Source organism: Asparagus officinalis, chromosome 3 (genome assembly GCF_001876935.1).
Source record: "Asparagus officinalis chromosome 3, Aspof.V1, whole genome shotgun sequence".
Taxonomy (NCBI): domain Eukaryota; kingdom Viridiplantae; phylum Streptophyta; class Magnoliopsida; order Asparagales; family Asparagaceae; genus Asparagus; species Asparagus officinalis.
The window spans coordinates 51210831-51218028 of record NC_033796.1 but is presented as its reverse complement, the minus strand read 5'-3'; the positions used below and the strand labels follow the sequence as shown (position 1 = coordinate 51218028).

General features: G+C 34.8%; 1 pseudogene; it reads left to right on the top strand.

Moving 5' to 3' along the window:
- On the top strand, nt 898–3562 carry LOC109832779 (annotated as a pseudogene).

Below are 7198 nucleotides of genomic sequence, written 5' to 3'. Positions count from 1 at the left end.
TGTCCCACAATTCCTTGCGTCATAGGTAACACTCACATTGATAAGGTACTTCTAGACTTGGGATCCAGTGTCAACCTCCTTCCTTATTCAGTCTATCAACAGCTAGGTGTAGGAGAACTTAAACCGACAAGATGCACTCTATAGTTAGCTGATAGATCTGTAAAAATTCCCAAAGGAGAGGTAGAGGATATTCTGATCAAAGTTGGAGAGTTCATTTTCCCTGTTGATTTTATTGTATTGGAAACGCAGCCCGTTTCCAATCTTAAAAGTCAAATCTCCGTCATTCTAGGAAGACCGTTCTTAGCCACCTCAAATGCTTTGATAAATTGTAGAGCCGGTCAGATAAAATTATCTTTTGGGAATATGACTGTTGACCTTAATATCTTCAACTTAGGGAGACAGCCTAGTGATCCATCTGATGAACCCATAGAAGTGAATTTCATTCAAGGAATATCCAGTGAACAACAAGAGGGAGAGTGTGAGTCTGATTCAAATGCATCTGATTTAATGATTGAGGAGCTTTCTGATGATGAACTTGAGATAGAACCGTTGGTCAATCATGTTTTTACTGTTGGTTGGCAACGAGAACCTTTAGAGATAGAACCCCGAGTCCAGCTTCGACCATCTGTGGAGGAACCCCCTAAGTTAGAGCTCAAACCTCTACCCGAAAATTTAGAGTATGCCTACTTAGGGGAGAACGAGTCTTTACCAGTTATCATTTCTTCTGAGTTGACTATCGATCAAAAGGAAGCTCTCTTAGCTGTTTTAAGAGAGAATAGGGAAGCCATTGGATGGACCATGGCTGATATCAAAGGGATTAGTCCAACCATTGTTCAACACCGAATCCATTTGATAGATGATGCCAAACCTACTAGAGATGCTCAACGTAGGTTAAACCCAGTGATGAAAGAAGCCGTTAGGAAAGTCATTCTGAAATGTCTCGATCATGGGATCATTTATCCCATTTCTGATAGTTCATGGGTGAGTCCAGTCCAAGTTGTTCCAAAGAAATCTGGGATCACCGTGATCCAAAATGAGGCTAATGAGCTGATTCCCACTCGGATCCAAACTGGATGGCGAGTCTGTATTGACTATCGAAAGCTCAACTTAGCCACTCGGAAAGATCATTTCCCTCTTCCTTTCATTGACCAAATGTTAGAACGTTTAGCAGGACACGAATTCTATTGTTTCCTGGATGGATATTCAGGTTACAATCAAATCCCTATCGCTCCCGAACATCAGGAGAAAACCACCTTCACTTGCCCATATGGAACATTCGCATACCGACGCATGCCTTTTGGCATGTGCAATGCACCGGCCACATTCCAACGTTGCATGATCAGTATTTTTTCCGACATGGTAGAGTAATTTCTCGAAATTTTCATGGATGACTTTTCTATTTTTGGTGACACATTTTCCCAATGTTTGCATCATCTTAAACTGGTCCTAGAACGGTGTAGGGAGAAAAATCTGACTCTCAATTGGGAGAAATGTCATTTCATGGTCAAACAAGGCATTGTCTTAGGACATGTAGTTTCCAATAGGGGAATCGAAGTGGACAAAGCTAAGGTAGATCTCATTTCCAATCTCCCTCCTCCCAAAACTGTCAAAGATGTCAGATCGTTTCTTGGTCATGCTGGTTTTTACCGACGTTTCATCAAGGATTTCAGCAAAATTGCTAGACCCTTGACCAATCTCTTAGCCAAGGATACATCATTTGTCTTCTCTCCCGACTGCCTCAAAGCTTTTGAATATCTGAAAAAGGAGCTAACCACAGCTCCTATCATTCATGCACCAGACTGGACCTTACCATTCGAACTGATGTGTGATGCATCTGATTCTGCGATTGGAGCTGTTTTAGGACAACGGTTTGATGGAAAACCGCATGTGATCTACTACGCCAGTAGGACTCTGAATGATGCCCAGCAAAACTACTCTGTCACAGAGAAAGAGTTTTTAGCTGTAGTCTTTGCCTTAGAAAAATTCAGGTCCTACCTCATCGGTTCCTTAACCAAAGTTTTCACTGATCATGCCGCACTAAAGTATCTTTTGACCAAAAAGGATGCTAAAGCACGGCTCATTAGTTGGATTCTTCTTCTTCAAGAGTTTGACATTCAAATTCTTGACAGAAGGGGAACAGAGAACCCCGTAGCAGATCACCTCTCTCGACTCCCAAATGCACCAACATCAACCGTTCCAATCAATGAGCATTTCCCTAATGAACAACTCCTAGAAATTCAATCTGTTCCATGGTTCGCTGACATTGTGAATTACATAGTCATGAACCAGATCCCTTCTCATTGGTCCAAACAGGATAGATCCCGTTTTCTCTCCCCAAGTAAAATACTTTTACTGGGATGATCCATATCTATTCAAATACTATCCTGATTAGATCTTTAGGAGGTGTGTTCCCACAGAAGAAACTAGGAGTATTCTATCCTTTTGTCACGAGCAAGCCTGTGGGGCCACTTTGGCCCGAGAAAAACAGCTAAAAAAGTTCTCCAATCTGGGCTGTATTGGCCCACTCTCTTTAAGGATTCATTCGAGTTTTGCAAAACCTGTAACCGCTGTCAGCTTTTAGGAAAGGTCACTAGAAGAAATATGATGCCCTTACAACCCATCTTATCTGTTGAACTTTTTGATCTGTGGGGTATCGATTTCATGGGACCATTTCCAAATTCCTTTGGAAATATTTACATTCTAGTAGCCGTTGAATACATGTCAAAATGGGTTGAGACGGTAGCTTGCAAAACTAATGACAACAAGGTCGTTGTCAAGTTTTTGAAAGAGAATATTTTTGCCCGGTTTGGAGTACCTCGAGCGATCATCAGTGATAACGGTACACATTTCTGTAACCGTTCTTTCGAGGCTTTGATGAGGAAATATTCAATCACACACAAATTGTCAACTCCTTATCACCCCCAAACCAGTGGACAAGTAGAGGTCACAAACAGGCAGATCAAACAAATCTTGGAAAAAACAGTTAATCATAATAGAAAAGATTGGTCTGTAAAATTATGTGATGCTTTGTGGGCGTATAAAGCAGCTTTCAAGGTAAATTTGGGGTTGTCACCATACAGATTAGTATTCGGGAAAGCTTGCCACCTACCAGTAGAATTAGAACATCGAGCAATGTGAGATTAGTATTCGGGAAAGCTTGCCACCTACCAGTAGAATTAGAACATCGAGCAATGTGGGCAATAAAACAGTTAAATTTTGGCTTGCCACCTACCAGTAGAATTAGAACATCGAGCAATGTGGGCAATAAAACAGTTAAATTTTGACTCATACTCGGCAGGTAAAAACAGATTGCTCCAAATAAACGAGTTGGAAGAAATTCGGAATGATGCATACATAAACTCAAAAATTTACAAAGAGAACAAAAATTTTTCATGACAAATCAATTTTGCGAAAAAATTTCTCTCCAGGACAGAAAGTTTTATTGTACAATTCAAAATTGTATCTTTTTCCGAGAAAATTAAGATCAAGATGGACTGGTCCATTTTTTGTTAAACAAGTTTTTCCACATGGAGCTGTCGAGATAGAAAATCCTAAAAATGGTAATATTTTTAAAATAAATGGTCAACGTCTGAAACCATTTTTAGAATTTTCTACGCTCGGAGAGGAAGGGGTGTTGGTTCTTCATGAACCTCATTATCTATAAAAAATAAAAACAAAAAAAACAAAAAAACTAATTTTTTTTAAAAAAAAAGTCTTTTGTTTCTTTAAAAAAAACATACCAAAAATTTGAATAAGTAACATAGGTAAAAAAAAAGATAAAATAATTACTTACAATTTTCTCTTATTTGATTTCTTCATCCTCATACTAACAGTAATTACAGATCCTTATCATCATTGTCAACCGAACAACTGTAAGTTATTCAATTTTATTTGCTTTACTTTGTGCTTAAGCGAATTTGCATTGAGGACAATGCAAAATTTAGGTGTGGGGTGAGAAAAACATATTTTCCTCTTTATTTTACCTTTTTAGTTATATTTTTCTTTCTTTTTGTTAAAAAAATTTATAAAAATATTGTCACTTACCAAATTAATAGAGTTAAGTAATAATTGATCAAATTGGTAGATTTTAAATTTTCTAATTCTTAGTTAGTGACATATTCAAGTTCACCTTTTATGATAACTCCAAATAAAATTCTTAAGAAATGATTTTTCAACTAGTATACTTTACTTAAGTCTTACCTTAGATTTTTAATTAAAAATAATGAAATTTTTGCATGCTTAACTTAGAGTTGAAAATATTTTTTCAAGTTATCTTGATTTACACAATTTTTTTAAAAAGACTATATATACGTACACATATATATATTAAAAAAAACTAACCTTATAAAAGAAGAGTGCGAAAAATAGGCACCAACAAAAAAAAAACTCTTAAATTCAATGTGATTCTATCTTATAAAGCCTAAGTTGACTGAGCAATTAAGCCCAAGGAGTATCTCTATACTTAATGACCTAAGCCCAATTGGGTTGGGATTCATTGGCCCAAAACTCGTTAAATGGTCACTTAGAAAGCCCGTTAAAATAGAAAACAATCACCAAGAATTAGAGAGTGAAAAAAAATATATAAAATTTCTAAGATTTGACTTGGTTTTGTATTGCTATAATGAAAAAGATTTTCTAGGGGATTTACATTGGAGTTATATATAAAAACGTTTTCTTGATTATTAACTAGCTTCAATTAGAATGTTTAAATATATCAAGGAAAATCTGTTATTTACTGACTTATTTAACTTGGCAAGTTGACCGAATTTTGTGGGTATATTCACTGCAAACCCTCACGAGACTACAACTCGTCCACTAGGGTAACCTAGGGGTTTAAAGGCTTGTTGTATGCGCTAAATACAACCGCGATTCCTGCGAAAGTGAGTTAGGATTTTCTTTTTATTTTCTTTGCTAGAGGACTAGCAAAAGTTTAGGTGTGGGGGTATTTGATAATCATATTTTATTATAATTTTATACCCTCATTATCTATTTTATATGAATAAATATACCACTAATAATTGCTTTAATCTTTAATTGCAGGTTAATGAATAATAAATCCCAAAAATCTCATCTCTCAACAAAGACCTTTGAGTAAATAAAGAAATAAGAGAATTAATATTTGAAAATCACATGGACTTTGGTTTGAAAATCAAATGAAGAATGAGCTTTCATCCTTGAGCTGGAGACTTGGAAAATCATGAAGAATGGGCCGAAAATCAAAATTGGGCTTGCTGAAGATGTAATTTTCGGTTTTGGAAGCTCCTTTGGACTTAGGCTTTGATTTTCTCCATTGGACTTGAGGAGAAAAGCTCTGTGGGCCGGTTGCTTTGATTGGAAAATCATCAATTTAATGGACAAGGACTTGGGCTGCAAGACTACATGGCCGGTTGCTTTGAGTTTGAAAATCAATTGAATCATGGCCGAACTATGTGCTGCAGATTATCAAATGCAACTGGACTTGGACAAGTTGCTACAGAGGTTGGAAGAATTTAATGAAGTGAGCCGGATTTTCATTCTCTTTTCAAAAATCAAATGAAGACTAAGGACCGGAGCTGCAAACCACAAGGGACCAGACTTTGAAGTTGGTTTTTAACATAATTGGGCCGAACTTGTTTGTTTTCTTTTTGAAAATAAATGGAACTTGGGTTGCTGGAGATTTAATTTCCATATGGGCTGGACTTGATTGCTTCATGGATCAACTTAATTTTTAATTGTTTCTTGAAAATCAATTAGGCCTCTTATGTTGGATTAGAGAAGAACAAAAAGCAAATTCAAAGGTGGAGATTGTTGCTTGGGGCTCAAGACAAATCCAATGGCTCATATTCATTGAAGATTACTATAAATAGGGGTAGAGAGTGAGGGGTTAGAGGTGTGAAAATTTTGTAAACTCCTTTTGGAGAGGAGGGCTACTCTTAATTGAGAAGGCCTTCCAAAAATTGTAACTTTAGTTGCAATTAATAAAAATAATTTTTTCCTCTTTAAATTTGTTCTTTCTCCTCTTGTTGAATGATGAGGATGGAGATGAAGAGCAATTTGAAGGTTTGCATTTCTTTTCTCTTTTATTTCTTTTTAGTAATTTCTTTATTATTGCTTATTAGTTAGATTTAAATTCATGCTTGTAGTGTAGATTTATTTTCTTGTCTTTTTTATTTCTTTTTGCACTTTAATTTGTAGAGTAGATTTATTTTTCTTGCATTTAATTTCTGCAATTTATTTTGTAGTTTAGATTTTTATTTTCTTTGTAGTTAGATTTATTTCTTGTTCATAGTTTAGATTTTTCTTTTCTTTTTATTTTTGTAATTAGTTCTTTTTCTTGTTTTTATTTCTTAAAGATGTGAATTTAATTCTTGTAGGAAGTTTAGAATTATATGAAACTAGTCTAATTTTCTTTATATTGTATGAATTATTCTCTTGCACTTAAAATGTTCATGTTTAGGATAATCAACTAGAGAATTAATCGGTAGAAGAAGAATTTGATAATCTATGCTTATCTTAAATGGTTTGATAGGTTATGCTTATGAATTCTAGGATTATTATCATGTTGTTGTTCTTATCATGAATAGTAATTTTAACTTAGATGATAATTTGATAGGTTACACTTTCCTTAAATGGTTTGATAATCTATGCTTAATAAATCTAAGTTAAAATATGATAAAAAGAGAATAATTTATATTTTGTAATTGAAATTGGTTAGTGAATTATATTCTAGATTTCTTACCTCTTTTAAATCCTCCATCTTAACTTTCTTAAATTTTCTTTTCATTCTTGGTTTATTTCTTGATTTTATTCATTCTTCTTTCTTGCCTTGTGATTTCATTTATTCTTTGATTCTTTCTTCTCTAAAATTCATTTTATTATCTCTTGCACATAAATCAAAACAACCACTCATCACAATCACACTTATTCTTTATTCCTAATTGTCATGCACAAAACATAAGAACCATTTCTAATAATCTCTTAAAATCACCTTCCTCGTGGGATCGATATTTTTTATACTATAACTTGATAAATTGTGCACTTGCAATTTTGGTCCATAATTATGCCGCATCAGAGACGTAAGTCGAGAGTGACCAAACTCTATGATCATATTGTGTGTTTGAGTTTGCCTTGGCATATTACTTGTACTCATTGCTCATTGCTTTTTATATCGCCATTATCTCATGTTTATATCGCCCTTATTTTAATTACATATCCTTGC